The following is an 18,005-nucleotide window of genomic DNA, read 5'->3' on the forward strand; positions in this document are numbered from 1 at the left end:
GTAATGACACAATCTTACTTTCCTGAGACAGAAAGAGATAGAGGAAGGAGGGAAGGAAAGAAAGAAGGAGGGAAGAAGGAGGGAGGGAGGGAGGGAGGGAGGGAGGGAGGGAAGGAGGGAAGGAAGAAGGAGGGAAGAGAGGAAAGGAGGGAGGGAGGAAGAAAAGAGAGAGAGAGACAGAGACAGAAAACAAGAAATGAAGAAAATAAAAGAAAAAAGAAAAGTGGGTCACTGATAAAGCAAAGTGATATAATAAAACTCATGCACTTTATTCACATCGGGATGTTCCTGGGGCTCACATTTAGAGTTGATCTGCTCATATTTTAGGCACAACTTTAATGAGCATGATTGTTTAGTTTCCCAGTTCAAGGTATCCTGGAGGCAGGTCACAGGGAGATACACACTGGCAGCATCAGAAAGTGACAGCTGGCAGCCTGAGAGTTGATGAAGACAGGAAAAGTCTGAAAAATTGATACCAGAACTCTAAACTGGAACCCCCACAGGTTCAAACACAGAGCCCTGAACTCAACGGGCTCTGTTACAGCCCTTTAGAATAATTTATGATTGAGTCATCAGGACAAGATCAAATTAGAATGTTCTATTTAATAAAGAAGGGAAGTATACATATATTTTCAAAGACGTTCACCAAAAATAATTTAAATGAACCTATTTTTATACACATGAGTGTTGTAACCAGAACAACTCATTTCCGTAGTTCTGGATAGATAGATGACATTTTACTGTACATTAGTTACCTCTCAATTTTAATCCCAAGCCACCTGCCCTTCTTACCCCTCACTGGCCAGGAAGCCATGCTCAGGAAATACAATATGTTTATGCTAGTACTACCCCCAAGCTTAGCAAAATTAGGCATATAAAGTTACTGCTACCCTCCCCAAAATAAAATCATACACTGCTAGCCACCCCAGCCCTACACAGATGATTCCAGACTTATCTGTTCTGCTGCCAGCTGCCAATCGTAAGTAATGTATGTTATTGTATGTGCTGATCAAGTTTAAATCCAATTTTAGCAGTCCACTTAAGAAGATATCCTTCTAATCTAACGGTCTGAGTTTCTTGTGATTTGATTTCTCTTTGAATCCCTTGTGCTGGATTCTCAAGAAATCAAATTATTGTCACCCAATAGAACTGAATTCTTGAACCTAGAAGAGAAAGATAATAGATTGACTGGGACCTAGAAGATGGAGCAAGAATCTACGTAAGTGATATTTTTCATGCTTCTTTTCACAAATGTTAAAAAGGAAAAATCAGGTCACCAATACCAGAACAAACCAGAGATAATTCTACTGTGCAAATGGTTAAGCTTTCTAGATACTGTCAATACTTGAAGTAAGAATGAAAAGGAAAAAAAAAAGAAGGCAAAGGATAGGTGTACAAACCCCAGGAAACACTTGTGGGTAGCATGCCAAAATTCTTTCACATCGTGCCAAGGAGGAAATAACCCTTTGGAGATAAGCTTTGCAAAGCCATTCATAAAAAGTCACAGTCAGTTACAGGTTGGAGGAAAGGAGGTATGTCAGTGAGGACAATGCCACAGCGGTGAACACCCCCGAAATTTCAAAGCTTTAAACAACAAAGGTCTCTTTCTTTCTCATGCTGCATCTTCATTGCCAGTCAGCTGGGACTCTGCTCTGTGTTGTCTGCTCACCTCCCTCCAGGATCTAGGCTAACAGAGCAGCTATTATCTGCTCACTGCAGTTCACAGTGATAGAAGGAAAGACAGAGTAGCAAAGCATACACTGGCTCTTAAAATGTCCACTTGGAAGTGGTCATGATCATTTCCCTCACATTCTCTTGGCCCAAATAAGTCACATAAGGAAGCTTGACTTTTAAGGGAGTAGGAGGTACTCCTTCAGGGGGCAGGGGCTTCAAATATGGGTGTGCCGGAAGGCAGTCATTAGACACTAGGGCAGAAATGACATGCTGTCCACCAGAGATCAGGACTTTTCAAAAGAACATACACAGAAATCCTGTGGAGGGCTTATTAAACTGCAGCTTTCTGGGGCCCACCTCCCTTTGTCCTAATCTATCATCCTGGGTGAGGCCCAAGAATGTGCATTTGTAACAAATTCCCCAGTGATTCTGATGTTCAGGTCCCTGGAGCACATTTTGAGGAGAACTGATCTAGAGCTGTGCCTGGGAAGCAGCTGCCCAGACAGACACTGTATGTCCCAGCCTCACCCTTGCATCCAGATGGGGCCAAATGACTAGTGCTCATCAAGGCAATATGAGAAGTGATGTGTGTCACTTCTCCAAGTGGTTAAAGAGCAATTACTTATCCTTTTCTCCCATTCCCTTTTCCTATATGCTTTTTGCATGTGGATGACTGGGAGACATTGTAGTTTCATCAGTCTGAGACATCATTCCCCACTGGCAGGAAGCACCCCCATCAGATTACTAGGGGAAAAAGAACACATGTTTTCTTTCATGCTAAACCCCTGAAATTTGGGGGTTTGTTTGTTACAGCAGGTAGTATTATCTTAACTAACATTGAAGAGAATGGGAAGAAGGTCAAGAGAATCTCTTCTGCCTCCTTAACTTCTACAAATGTCACTTCCTTTGATTCCCCTGCATTATATATCTTTTCTTCTCTAAGTCACTGTGGTAACATAAAATTAAATAGATTAGGGTTAGAAAGTGGAAAAAACTCAGAATCACTTTAATTCCTGCCTATGCTCCCAGCTATAATTCACTCATTTACAGTTTATTTATTCATTTCACAAACCCTACCTGGTACCTACTTGCATATATCTAAGACATAGTCCCGCCTCCAAAAATGGCATAGGTATTACCCCAGCCTCTCCCACAATGATGGCAGATATCAAAAATTAAAAGAAGTACTTTTTCTCACTGAGTCCAGAGAAGGCCTCAGATTCCTTTATAGCAGAGTACTCCAGAAAGCCATTACAACTAAATCCATAATGGTGGTTTTACCATAAAAAAGGCAATATGTATCTAAGCTGTTTCTATTTGTATCTCAATAAATGGGCTTTTCCAAAGATATTGCAAAGAGGTTTGGTCTCATGTGGTCACTCATTTCAATCTACTTCTATGGTATTTTCCAGAGTAATAGAAACTGTGAAGACCAAGCTACATTTGAAGCTAAGTTTCCACACTGATTAGGTTCCACTAAGCAGATATACCCACACAAAACCTGAAATGCAAAAATCAACATTGTGAGATTATAGCCTTACACAAGAGATCGGACCTTCTGGCCAGCACAACCGCAGAAGTGTTTGATTCTCCTGAGGCAGCTGTGAGGCAGGCTCTATAGGTTAGTACCTGGTGTCAAAGGTACAAAGCAGCCAGTGTCTGTGGCAGTCAGGTTTCTCTAAACAAGTCCCTTGGTGTGGCTTGGCAATTCATGAGGCTGCATTGTACCTGAACAAGACGGACCTACACTTGTTTCTGTCCTTTGTCCAGGTGACAGAGTCTCTTGTTTGGGTCCAACACTTTAGAGGCTCTTATCTAGCTCTCCTCTGGCCATCCCCTAAATACTGAGTAAGGAATATGTGGGGTCAATTGGACACACTTAATTGGAGCCCTAGTCCCAGAGTGTGCCTTGGGAATCATAGACTCAGATTCCTTACCTAACTGGCCCTGAACTTGTTTCCAGGGTATCTGTGGGCCTGCTTCCTGGGGCTGTTTTCTTCTGAGAGTGAGCCACACAATCAGTGTGGACAGCTTTAGGTCTGAGAGTGGCTACAGGGCAACTTTCTTCCAGGGGAATAGATACAGCCTGGACACGGTGGGTGCAGTGTCCACCCATATGCGATGAGAGTCCCTCACAGCACAAGAATGGAGCCAGAGACAAAACGAGAAGGTGGAAAACCTGGGCTGGGGACTGGGGTTATGCTTTCCTCATGCCATTATGCTTTGGTGAGGAACCCAAATGAGTCTGAGAATTTTAAAGTCTATCTTGACCTTCCAGCTCATTTAGGAGGTAAATTTCTCAATCAGGAAACATGGCACATTATGTTATTAACAATCTAAAGCTGATGTTTAACTTTTGAGTACTTAGACATGTTATGTGGGTATCTACTCGTACTCTTGCCCCAAATCCCACAAATTTTAATAGCAGAACTACTCAGTCCTCTAGCCACTGCTACATTCTGTAAACTACCTTATGCTCTGTAATAAACCTCCTTCGGCCTAAACTATCCAGAGCATATTTTGTTCTCCAAAACCAAGAACTCTGTCTATTACACTTCCCTAGATGTTTAGAAAGGAGTGGTATTTTCCTTTTGTTGTAGATAAATCCACATCAACTCCAAAAATATAGAACTCTTCCAGTACCAACCATAGCTCTGATTTTCTGTGAGTGACTCTTCCCAATCCCAAGGTTCTGTACTGTAGCAGCAAGAGTATTGATGTTGAATGAGAGCCTAGGTTGGAGACCCAGCTCTAACACTTAACTGATATGCACTTTGAACAAGCCATGTTTAACCTCTCTAAATCCTAATTTCTCACCTGAGGACTGAATAAGATAATATGTGTACTTTACTGAATGCAGATGTAACACTGTTGTTTCTAATGCTGGACCTAAAGAAAAGAGTTAATAATAGCTGACTCGTTAGGTATATTCCCAGATGCTTTTTCTTTGTTTACTTCAGAAACCCCTGTTCCAATCACTCCCCTCTGGAAAACCAATTCCACTGTCCTAACTTATGACTGCATTAGGAAATATTTCTAGAAAGCCATTCAAGTGTTTCCATTTGCCAATTCCATTCTGGTACTTCAAGTTCTAACTCCTTATGCTACAGGAAACCATGTTCTTCCTTGCTTGCTATTTAAACGCTTCAAGGACTTGTCAAGCATTATTATGTCATACTCACCCTACTCAGGGATTTAATCACACACTCCATGCACTTCAAGACATATTCATTTTCTGGAGTATCCAATGACATGATCTGCAATAGAAAGATAAGGATTCAAGCATTTAAGTTCTTCTTTGGTTTTCTTGATTTTCAGAATCTTAAGGAATCTTTTAGAGTTAGTCCTATAGCAATACAAGTTTCAAACAGCTTTCATAGCATGATGCATTTTCTTTTCATTACATTTTTCAGATTAAGAGCCTACCACAACAGTAGCCTATGCTTAACAGGGAGATAAGCTTTCTGTTTCTGGTTCAGAAACTTGGAAAAGGGAACATTTCAAAAGTTATTTTATTGGCATATTTCAGTCAAATGTCTAAAAATCCATAATGAGATGAGCAAGGGCTGCATTAAGTAATTTTTATTTTTAGAAGATTCTTCTAGTTTCCAATGGTCGCCACCAGATGGTCCTGTAAAGTTTCCCCCAGCCCCCAAAAGAAAATGATTACTTGGAATTGTGGAACCATTGAGACATGGCACCAAACATAGAAGCTTTGGGGAAAACTACTTTAAATTTTGGAAAAAATTGATACACCTATAGGCCCTGTGGCTAGGAGCTTGGACATGGTGGCTCCATCCTTTGTCTTTCTCCAGCTCAGCTCTCCATTAGAGGGAGAGACTGAGCCCTGCAGTCCGTGTTTCCCAGGATCCCAGATCAGCTGTCTTCTGGCTGAGTTTTGACAAGGAAAGACACGGGTCAGAGATTGAATGGGGTGGGAGAGAAGCCAGGGCCTTTCTCTTCCTGCCTCTCTACCTGAGGCATCTTCTCAATATTTGCTTCTCCTTTATGGCTACAGCTCCTTGGTTTCATGGCTCAGCAGGTTTGTCTTAGTTCCAGCTTCCACCTGATGACTCCCTGGGCATTAATACCACTACATGTTTCATCTTTCTAGCTCAGAGATGGTAGTGATTTCCTGCTGTTTAACTTTGGAATACCTTACTACCTCCTCTGTGGGTCTCAGAACTTCCATCACCTGTGTAATAAATCCTTGAATTAAATTCACTGTGTTGGAAAGTCTTAAGGTGGTTTCTGTTTTCTTGGTTACACTCTGATAATATAATGCATTGATTTTTTTATTTTTTTTTATTATTTTTTTTAACGTTTATTTATTTTTGAGACAGAGAGAGACAGAGCATGAACTGGGGAGGGTCAGAGAGAGAGAGGGAGGCACAGAATCCGAAACAGGCTCCGGGCTCTGAGCTATCAGCACAGAGCCCGACATGGGGCTCGAACTCACGGACCTCGAGATCATGAACTGAGCCGAAGTCCGACGCTCAACCGACTGAGCCACCCAGGCGCCCCAATGTTATTTTTTTAATTGGAGAGAGAGAGGGTGCAAGTAAGCGAGGGTGAAGAGGGAGACGATCCCACGAGGGGCATGGGGACGGGGGCAGGGAGAAGGAGAGGGAGAGGAGTGGGGCTCATCCGTAAGGGGGCGTATGTTTACCCCAAGTGGGTCTCGAGCTTATCCGAAGCGGGTCTCAAGCTCACCCAGAATGAGGCTTGAACTCAAGAACCGTGAAATCATCACCTGAGCGGAAGTCAGATGCTTAGACTGAGCCACCCAGGCTCCCTATATGCATTGACTTCTGAAACAATGCACATGACCATTAGTGCACTAATAGGAATGTTCCTTAACATTGTTAACAATGTTCCTGGGAGATAGATAGATAGATAGATAGATAGATAGATAGATAGATATATAATTTTTTTTTTTTAGGATACTACATTAAATGAAGCGTAAATTGTGGAACAAACAGCCCCAGCAAGAGCCAGAAGACTAAATCAGAGGCACCAGAAGAATCTGGGAACTTGATTGCCCTTTTCTTTTTCCTCTCTCCAGATAAAACAATATATAGGTGAGCAGTGAATGCAAGAATAATCACTCACCTATTTATCCTATTTATCAGTCTGACTTTGGGCCAGCAGGTTTATTATTGCTGCACTATTATACAGGCTACACTAAGATGTTCATTAGAATAGCTCAAGGAAACATCTGAAAATATTATGTCTGGTGTGTTAACAAAACAAGTGCCAAATATTGTATAAACCAAAATCACAGAGACGTCTGCCTTCATTTTGATCTCATTCTTTCATTTACTCATTAAGTTCCTACTGTGTGTCATTCTTCTATGTCCTATAAATATATCCCTGAATAAGGAACAACAACAAAAAATAATCCCTTACTTGTGTGGAGCTTATGGTCTGGAGTGGGTAGAGGTGGTATTTGGACCAGTATCAGCCAACAGGTGGTAAACTTCATATGAAAGACAGCCAATTAACACTTCGATATGTTTTCTAAGCTATTTCCGTCATCTTAAATCCTAAAAGGAAAAAGGAGATTGTCGTCTTACTCTCTAAAATACAGTTGTATAAAGGTACTGGATTTGAAGTTTGGCAAGTTTTGCTTTGAGTTCAAGTTCTTTACTAATTTTTTAAACCGTTTTATTTATTTATTTGTGTGTTTGTTTAATTTAAATTCAGGTTAGTTAACATACAGTGTAATCTTGGCTTCAGGCATAGAACCCAATGATTCATCTCTTACATATGACACCCAGCACATCTCAAAAATTGCCCACCATAACCACTGTCACCGGTTTAACTCACCCCACCCCCCACCCTCTCCTCCAGCAATCCTTAGTTTGTTCTCCGTATTTATCAAAGATCACTCACATAGGCTCCCTGAAGTAATTTTAAAAGTAGAAAATTATGTTGAGATTAGAGATATTTAAGTTTGGAAAACTGAAATTAGTGAATAGCTCTCATTTTCATTTTATTCTTGGTTTTCAGCAAATGGACCATGATGTGCTTGTGGATTGTTGCTGCTGTTCCAGAATTGGGGGGTTTATGTCATTAATTTTTCAGATTTATTTTTCTGCCTTATTCAATATCTCTACATCTGTGACTTCAACTACAGTTTCCTTTTTTTTTAATGTTTACTTATTTTTTGAGAAAGAGAGAGAGAGAGAGAGCATGAATGAGGGAGAGCCAGAGAGAGGGGCACAGAGGATCTTAAGGGGACTCTGCACTGACAGCAGTGAGCCCAATGCAGGGCTGGAATTCACAAACTGTGAGATCATGACCTGAGCCAAAGTTGGACGCTCAACTGACTGAGCCACCCAGGCACCCCAATTACACTTTCGTTAGAACAGTTTATAAGGTCCCATGGTCAGTGAAAATATATTCTTTCTATTTTATTAAATCTTTTTTTCTCTGTTCTTCAGAGTAGATAATGACTATTTTCCTATCTTCAAGTTCAATAACTTCTTTTTTTTTTCCAGTTTCCAGGCTGCTGTTAATACAATCCAGTCAACTTTTTAAGTGCCAGACAGTGTGTTTGTTAGTTCAATTTGGTTCTTTTTTATAGTTTTCATTTTTCTGAGATTTCTCATTGTATATCTCCTAATACATCTTTCCTTTTAAATTCTTAAACATATATTTTAATAGCTAATTTAAAATTAGTACTCCTAAATTCTGAGTCATCTAGGATTTGTTTCTTTTGGCTTCTTTATGTCAAAATTATTGGTCACCTTATTTTTTATTTCTTCTTATATCTAGTAATTGTTAAAATTTTTATGCAAGACATTTAAGGTAACATTACATTACACATATACATATATTATACATGTATGTATAAACATATATACATTTAGGTTAAATCACATTATAATGAGTCTGATTATTTCATCTTCCTTTAAAAGCTATTAAGTTTTGTTCTGTCAGGCAGTAAAGTAGCTCCTTCTTTTAAATGTCCTCTTTTATGGTCTCACAAAGTGCCTCCTATTCCTTCAAGTACATTGGACCAACTTCCTCTACCATAAAAACTATCACACTATCAAAATATCTCTTTTCAGGAGAAAAGAGTCTATACAAATGATCAGCAATTCAGAAGTTGTGCGTATTAGAATTCGAGATCCATTTCATCCTTTTATTTCAAGGGTACTTCTGTGTGAAGAACCCACTACACAGATTTGCACATGTATTATTTTGTATTACCTATAAAAATTAAATCCTGTAAGAAACTAATATAAATTTTGTAAAGTGTAAATAGTCTTTCCAAAATCAGTTTTAAAAAACATCTTAGTATAAAAAGCTTAATTTGAAAAAAAGGATTATAATTTCAGGGAAGGAGTACAACACTTTCATGTTTCAGATTTTCTGAAATTAGAGGAAGTAAGAACAGTATTTTGGAGGGAAAACAAACAATACTACTTGGTAATATCTGGATGAAATATGCATGAGGACTAAGTCAGCCCATGTCTGAAAGGGTGTCTTTTTCCAGTTTGAGCCCACGCTGTAAAACACATTTGTTTTGTTTTGTTTTGTTTTGTCTTAAAAGAAAACTATATTTGTTGTAAAAAATGTTTTAAATGCTTAAGCTATAAAGAATAAAATGCAGTCTTCTCAGAGATAAATAGCCAAACATATTAAAGTATTTCCTTTAAGTTTTTCTTATGCATGTGTGCATTGGAAAAATATATATATATATATGTGTGTATATATATGTATATATGTACATGTATATGTATATAATATATTACAAAATTGGAATGGTGCACTCAATATGATGTGTCTTATGTATATCACTAAAACTATAACATGGGCTTTTTCACATCTCTAAATGATCTTTGAAAAATGTGATTTTTGATAACATTTTATTGCATGGATCATTTACTTATCCATCCCCCTATTATTAAAGATTATATTGTTTTCAATTTTTTATTATCAAATAAATAATTGTCCCCATGTATGATTCTTTCCTTACAGTACACTTATGAAATAGAAATGGTGGGAAGAAGAATGGGAATAAAGATGGCAGCACATGAAGCCAGTGTAATGTAGAAAGAAAAGCTTGAAGCTCAGAAAAAGAGGGTGGTTTTAGCTAGCATTGTTTTCGTAACTGAAATGAGAAGGAAGGCATGCCAAAGCAACAGGCTTTCATAATAAGTGGCGCTGAATTTCCAACAATCATTGGAAAATGGGCGCTTAGACCAAAGACTTGTAAAGCTCCAGCAGAATTCTCCATAGCCGAGTATCCATTGTGTGGGATTTTAATAGGTGTTACATTAGGGAAGTGTTCTGAGGTATAGTGACTTTGAGAAATACAGACTTAAAGCGAGACAAGATTTTTGCTATTATGTTTTACTGCAGGACTTCCCAGAACCTTTAATGTTCTTCTATGTTTTTTAACACACCAAACAGAGACTATAACATGGAATAATTCCCAAACTTATTTGGCCACAAAATCTTTTGTGCACTAAAGTATCTTGAGAGAAGAGTGTTCTGTGGAACACCAGATTGGGCAAAATACTTGAACAGGATTGAGGAAAAGTAAATTATAGTCAAGGCCAGTGGAAAAACCACATCAGTTTAAGTTATAGATTAGGTTAAATTGTTTAATGGCAAGCATTGCATGTTTTGAAATCTTGATTTCAGTTTAAATTCCTTAGCTCTTTAAAAATGCCAAACAAGTTGGGGCACCTGGGTGGCGCAGTCGGTTAAGCGTCCGGCTTCAGCCAGGTCACGATCTCGCGGTCCGTGAGTTCGAGCCCCGCGTCAGGCTCTGGGCTGATGGCTCAGAGCCTGGAGCCTGTTTCCGATTCTATGTCTCCCTCTCTCTGCCCCTCCCCTGTTCATGCTCTGTCTCCCTCTGTCCCAAAAATAAATAAACATTGAAAAAACAATTTTTTAAATGCCAAACGAGCTATATTCTTCTTTTGTCAGTACATAGCTCTACACAAAAGTAGGATTTGGTGGACTGTGAATTTTATCTCATCATGACATGTTTTTGTGGAGGCCATATAATGAGGTGACAAAGTCCCAATGTAGGAGTTAAAATAGAGTCATTGGCTCAGCCACTAGCTAACTTTGTGACCTTAGAAAATTAACTCAGGCTCCCTGAGCTCTGCTTGGCACAGTATACATATATAATAAATGGTTGGATCAATGAATGATTTGAACTAGATGTTCAGAAACTTTTCAATCATTCTCACCTGGTGCCATTCATGGACTTCAGGAAGATCTAACCAGCTTCTCTGTGACTAAGCTCTGATGGTAATCTTTTTCTCTAAGACCCACAGCATTTTTAATAATGATGCTATACTGTAAAGACATAAATCAAGAGGAAGACAGATAGTTAAACTTCCCATCAATAATTAAGATTTAAGTGCATTTCTGTCCTGCCTTTTACCTAGACAGATATTGTGCCCCAGAGATCAGGGATCTTGCTCAACTACATTTTCTGTATTTATCTCCATAGTTCCAGGTTGGCCTATGGTTTATTTGCCCTCACAACAGAAATGTTCAGTCTGGGGTTACTAAGCTTCAGGGGCCCCTTGAACCCCATGAAACTGTGTATAAACATTTTCTTTTTACATGAGAACATTCATCTTTCTGGAGACACACCCCATGGCTTTCAGTAGATTTTCAAATGGAATTTTAAGTCCCTCAAAAAAGTTAAAACTTACTGCTTATAGGTTTCTTAAGGTTTTTGAGAGGTACATGAAGAACAAAACAGGCACAAATTAATGCTCAAGTTCAAAATACTAGTCTAAGTTACTGCTACAGTAATTTACCTATCATCAGAATCATCATCAACCTCAGGGCACAGTAATCAGCGCAATTGCTAAAAGGAAAAAAAAAAAAAAAAGCTATTTAAAGGGATTTTCTCTTCCTCTTAGCTTCCCAAGATCCCAACTGCTACATGGAAAAAATAAAATAAAATAAAAAACAAACAAACAAAAAATCCTGTAGGAAAAAATATCTTAATATGTTATAAAAACAGCAATTAACCAGATAGAAGTGTCATCATTGGCAATAAATGAGATAATATTTACCCATTTATTAGCCATGTAGAGACCTTAAAAAGAAACATTTCTATAGGATTGTCCAGTGTCATCAGAGTGCCTATGAAATAGTCCACAGTGATTGGACCTTTTTTGGAGAGGAAAGCCTGCCTGCCTGTAGGTAATTTGGCTATCTTTAACCTAATCCTGATTCATTTTGGTGATATATTACCTTCTGCATGCTCTTGAGTTCCAGGTCCCAATTTATTAACTCCTATTCTAGATTAAAATCACATATGTGTCTCCATGCACCTCTGAACATCACTGTGTGATAGTGTGGGTGATGATGGTGATAGCTGATATTGGTCTAGTACTTAGTATGTGCCTCACAGAAAGCCTTGGAGGTAGTGACTATTATTAACAAGTTTACAGACAAGGAAACTAAACTATGGAAAGGTTATGTAAATTATCCTGGATCACAGAGATAGCAAGCCCAAACCAGAACTTAAGCCCAGTCACTCCACAGTTTATTATGCTACTTGGCCTCTATTTGCTCATATATTCCTCATTTCTCGTCAACCCAACTTTTTCCATGTTTGTTCTCCTCAGCTCTCCCACTCAGAATGTCAAAGTTCCTTCTATATTCAACTTCCATAAACTTCCAGCATTTTCTGCTGGCTAAAATGGAGTGGGATTAAATGGAGTCATCCTAGTGACCTAGAATGACCATTTAGGGACCTCGACCGTCATACTCCTTGTTGGTCAATTATGTCTGAATTCAGTTGTTTAAGAAAGGATGTTGAAACATTTATGTTGCAATGGCCTTAACAAAGTTGGAGTTAAACTCTGAACAGTCAAGTTTAATAAATTATATGTAGAGGTTTTATGGATCACATGTAGAAGACTAGGTATACTGGGCTGGCCAGGGATAGATACTACATTGATGGCTATTTCCCAAAGCTTGGCCAAGACTTTTCTTCAGTTCTGTGCTATCTGTGCTAGTATTTATTTAATATTTTGATTTAAATATACTCTTTTTTTTAGTTAAATGAATATATTTATAAATGAAAGCTTATTTCATCACAATAAATGGAAAACTAGTACCATCTAACCTAAATAGAGGGCAATTTTCAAAGCAAACACAGAAACCATGTTGTCAAATTCTATCTAGATTTATGGCCTTCTAAGTCTAAGTTTCATGCTTCTTTCTTATTGTTAAAAGGGGAAATTATGTAGTATTAGAGAAAAACTAGTACTAAACTAGGATTTCTCTTTGATCCAATCAGAAGAGTTAAAGGGAAATAAAGAAGAGAATAACTTTTATTACTGTATGATTTACTCTTATTTAACGCCCTGTCTGCACATTACCTAAAATTCATCTTGAGTAATACTGTCCAATAGAAATATAATGCACAGCATAGATAATTTAAAATTTTCTACTAGTCACATTAAAAAAAGAAAAAGAAACAAGAGCTTAATTTCAATATTTTATTTAAACCCAGATATCTAAAATATTATTTCAACATATTTAAAAATATAAAACTTACTGTGTGAGATATCTTACACTTTTTTCTTACAGTCTTTGAATCAGGTATGGATTTTACACTTATAGTACATCTCAATTCACACTAACCACATTTCAAGTGGTCAGTAGTCACATGAGACTAATGTTACAGTAATAGCACAAAAGCCCCACACTGCTTAAGGAAATATAAGCTGGAATCAGGAGGTCTGGGCTCTAGGACCCTTTGTGATTAACATGGTTATGACCCCTGGCAGCCAGTTAACCTTTCTGACCTTCATTTCTGTGCCTCAAAAGTAAGAGGATTTCATTGGCTGTCCCTGTGGTTTCAAGCTGTCCTGCTCTTGTCCTGCCATTTGTTTCTTTCCTACTGAAACTTTACCTAAAGCTTCAATCCTACTCTCAGAAATCTCCAAACAACAAGTTGTACCATAACCTTTCAAAGGTACACATTGTTGGTGAATATTGTCATAGAAGAGCAGATACAGGGATGGTTTATACATAAAAGTTACAGTGCCTTAAAGCAGCCTCAAAAGAAGCAGCAAAGCACATGAAAAATCAGTGTTCATCTGCATGTTCTATCATTCATTAGTTAACTTATACATCCATTCATTCAACCAACGTCCATTGATCCTGCTCTGTGTCAGGCCCTATGTCAGGTGTTGGACTTAGACAGTTGAATAGGATACAATCTCATCAGTGGTAGGATGGGTTGGGAAGAGTTTGGAGAAACAGTGTGACAAGTACCATTGACTGAACTCAAGTTTCAGAAGCAAAGAAATGGGACTCTAAACCCAATCTAGGGCATCCTGGAGAAGTGGACACTTAAATAATGAATAGGAGGTAGCCAGGCAATAAGCAAGAAGCATGTTTTAGATACAGGAAGCAGCAGGTACAAAGGCCCAAAGGCAAGAGGTGTATCTGGAGAACACCAAGTAATTGTCATCAGATTCAAGGTGGAGATGGTAGTGAGAGATGACAATGTTGAAGTAGTAATTAGGGTATAGATTTGGAAAGGTCCTCAATGACATCTAAGGATTTAGACTTTGTACTGAAATGAAGAGCACTGAAGACTACCAGTTGGTTGCAAAAAATATTTATATTTGATGAGTATCTTTTTGTCTGCAGAGTATAGAAGGAATAACAAAGAGCCAAGGAGATTGGTTAGGAGACTGCTTCAGCAATCAAGACTTGAGAGAAGGAAATGCATTGGAGAGACATTTAGTAGGGAGGATCCATGGATTGAATTGACTTGTTGCTGCTGGTGAGGGAAAGGGAAGAGGCAGAAGGAATGATACATGTTTTGGCTTAGTTCGCTAATAGATAATGGTGATATTCTCTAAAATAGGGACAAGAGAAGGGGAAACAACTTTATTGACCTGGAATCTTCCATATTTTGTAGAAGTTCTGGAAACTACTAAAGCAGGCTTGGGTAGGCTTTGGAAGGTTGCATGCATAGGAAGTGGATGCTTATCTTTGGTAGGAGTTATACATGTCTATTTCACATTCACTGGTAAGGAAACAAATGGATCAAAATATACAATAATATGAAGCTTTACTGCATTGTTTAAAATTACAGGGTTTTTTTTTTTTTCATAGAGACCTTGAATCTTGCTGAAAGTAAGATAAAAGATGTTCCAGCAGTAACTTAGCTATCCTGAAAGTATCTTCCTACAAGAGTGATTTGGCCTCTAAAGTTTATGAATTACAAGGGAACAGTGTCTTTTTTTGTTTTTTCTTTTGTTGTCATTTTTGGTCTCTTTTAGCCAGCCAAGATGAGGATTGAGATCTTCATCAAAGCCAAGTAAGAGCTTCCCTTGGTTCAGGAAGGACCAAGTGCAGGTTTGCTGAGAACTATGAATGCATTCAGCTATTTATTCCCAGGTGTTGCACTGGTTGCCTTGTACGGATTTCACTGGTGCTGCTGTTTACAATTCTCATTGCAAACACAAAGATTAGAAAAGGACACCAAATAAATGAGACAGCAATCATCAAGACAATTACTCAATAAAAGAACAGAGATAAAAACAGTAGGGTCAACAAAAGGAAAACCATATAAATCACACAAAAGATGAGAGAGAACCAGTGAGTCCTCTTCTCCAAATCTGGAAAAATGAAGATGATTTTTTTTAATCCTGATATTTAACTAAAAAAAATAGATTAAGTAATTACTTCTTCAGGGAGGTAAAAGCCCCCAAAAGGATCCTCCCCAAGCAGATATTCTTAGACAGAAAGCCATAGTCAGCTGATTCTTCCTCCAGGCAAGTAATAATAATACCAATAAAAATAATGGATTCCCTAATTTAGGTATTTCATTAAATTGAATCACAAATATGGCAGTCTCACGTCCACTTGAAATCAGTCAATTTTTGTCAACATTAAAATGGCAACAGATACCACTGGGCATGTCATTTATTTATGGGGAACTTTGCCAAATAAAAATCTATTGTTTGCTGTAAGGAAAACTCATTGGCTATTTTTAAAACAGAGATTGGTAATGATTTCCTCTTGACAACTGTTCACACACACTAGTGTGTGCTCATCCTAGTCCGGTGGAAACTTTGCAGTTAAAAAGATTTCAAATAAGTCACTGCTCTCAAGTGTTTTCAATCCTGTTCAATTCAGCGCTGAATGAAGCTGGTTAGGAGGGAAACTGCTTGTCTTTCCAAATTCAGTGTTCCAAAAACACATTGTTATAGTTAGTGAACACTACATGAGCCATCTAAATTTAGCAAACATTTTCATTCCCTTGCCCAAGCCCACCCACCGCAGTGGATGGAACTTTGATTTCATCCACCCTCATCTGGTTAATGTAAACCCCTTGGGTTCTACAAAGCCTGCTGAGCAAGAAAGCTGAATGCAGAAATGTTAGGAAAATATGTAACCTTTGGACCTAAAGAGGAGTGCAGGGGTGGGGGCAACTAAGACTACATTGACTAATTTCAGTTGGCTTTTAAACTATTCCTCACCTTATCCACATCAGATCTCCTTTGTTTGCCTGGGGAGCACCTGGAAACATGCCTAATTAGGGGAAGCTGTTTATCTGAGGAGCTGGCCTTCAGCACTCATGGCGCCTCACCTCTGAGCAAAGGTCAGGTTAGGACATCATAGCTCCCTTCCATGTTGATGACTGTGAGTGCAGTCATGTTTAAAAATTTGTAGGCTTAACATGGAGTCTGGATTACCAAGGTTGAATGGAAGCTGCCTTGTACAGTATAGGACTGATGTAGGGAAAGAAAACTTGCTCCATACAATGCTATACATAGTAGGTTGTCAATAAATTATGGGTGAATAAATAAATTGTAGCCATCTCTAAGCAAAAGGCCAAATCTATGGTCTTGAATCAAATCTGCAGAGCAATTTTTCTCAAACTTTACTGCTTAAGTGCAGCAAAGAATGTGAGGAGGTAGAGAAAAAAGAATGATCTAAGATTAGGCAAAAACAGGTCATTGTAAGAATTTCTTTGAAGTCTTAAAAGTTCATGCAAATTTTATACTCCACCCCATAGTAGGATATAAACATTTAGCTTATGGCTTCAGGTACCATGCTGCCAAATAGTGTGGGTAACATGGCAATTTGTCATTCTCTCTGTTATGTTAACTAAAGAAAAGTTTAGAAAAAGACTTTGTGAATGACATATCTACCTTGAATTTATATATCAAATGTTTGTGTAAATTATATGTAAATCTTTTTAATTTTATTTTTGGAATTTCATTATCAATCAGTAGATGCATTTTGATGTTTTCAAATGATTAGAAAGATTTTATACCTTAATATATTGAGGTCTGTATTAGGGGAGAAAAGCAAGTAATGAATACAGTAAGTAACCTTGTATTAACCACTTGGTATGTATCTGTCACTACTACAGTATAGAATTAGCTATTAGAAAAAAATTGCTAACTAATCTTCCAACATATGTGCTATGAAGATAAATGATTTAAAAAAAAAACCCTCTTGACATTTAGATACATTGCTTTATAATAACACCTTCTACAAATACAATGAGGATGCTATCTACAAGTTTTCTTCAGAGAGATGAAAATAAAGTTCCATTTTCCCTTTCTTATAGTAGCTGCTACAAATAAAAGAGAACAAAATTTCCCTACTTTTAATGCATTGAAAATAATCCACACTTACACCATAAGTGCTGAGTTCTTATACTTAGATACTAAGTTCTAGTTGTGAGTTTCAGGCAAGTGTGATAAATACTAAAATATGCAAATTAGATTCCTATTGTTCACTTGGGTTATGTTTTATTAGTGTTACCCAAAATTCTTGGATATTATATAATATATTGGATATTTTATATATCTTGGATATATATATCTTGGATATTGGAGATATATATATATATATATATATATATATATATATATATATATATATATATAATCTCCATCCCTGCAGAATTGTCCAAAATCAGGGCCAGGGGCAGACTTTTATATCTCCATGTTGACCAGGGGACATAACCTTAGGTGAAGTAGCTGTCTTCAGGATAAGGCCAATCTCCTCAGGGGCCTCAATCATGAGCTATCAGTCATCAACATGCAGCCAATAGGGGAATTAGTGTTTCAGTCTTAAAGCAGGTAGGATGGGTAATCAGGCCAACATACTACAATGACTACTACAGTAACCTCTGTTCGGTCTCCAGGATCATACAGGAACTCAACTACTTTCTCTTAGAAGGCAGACACAGTATTCTCACTATCCCCGTGCCTTAACACAGTGCTTGACACCTAGAAAGTGCTCAGTGAGTTTGTTGACTAGCATTCCCCTGAAAATCAGAGTCAGGCTTGTGCTTC

The 18,005-nt window shown here is 38.0% G+C and overlaps 1 protein-coding gene across 3 annotated transcripts in view; it reads right to left on the minus strand.

The window, feature by feature from the left end:
• Window positions 1–18,005, minus strand: part of METTL15 (methyltransferase 15, mitochondrial 12S rRNA N4-cytidine) — a 295,673-nt gene that overhangs the window by 36,572 nt on the left and 241,096 nt on the right. For 2 of the 3 annotated variants that reach the window (XR_015240948.1, XR_015240946.1), the window contains 3 exons: window positions 7,084–7,220; window positions 5,431–5,565; window positions 4,857–4,931 (listed from right to left, as the gene is read on the minus strand). The gene's annotated coding sequence lies outside the window, so the exon portion shown is untranslated. The remainder of the gene's footprint in view (window positions 1–4,856; window positions 4,932–5,430; window positions 5,566–7,083; window positions 7,221–18,005) is intronic. The other variant, XR_015240947.1, reaches the window with a different exon arrangement.

The sequence above is a fragment of the Puma concolor genome, chromosome D1 (assembly GCF_028749965.1).
Source record: "Puma concolor isolate L17-30 chromosome D1, mPumCon1.1.hap2, whole genome shotgun sequence".
NCBI classification, from domain to species: Eukaryota; Metazoa; Chordata; class Mammalia; order Carnivora; family Felidae; genus Puma; species Puma concolor.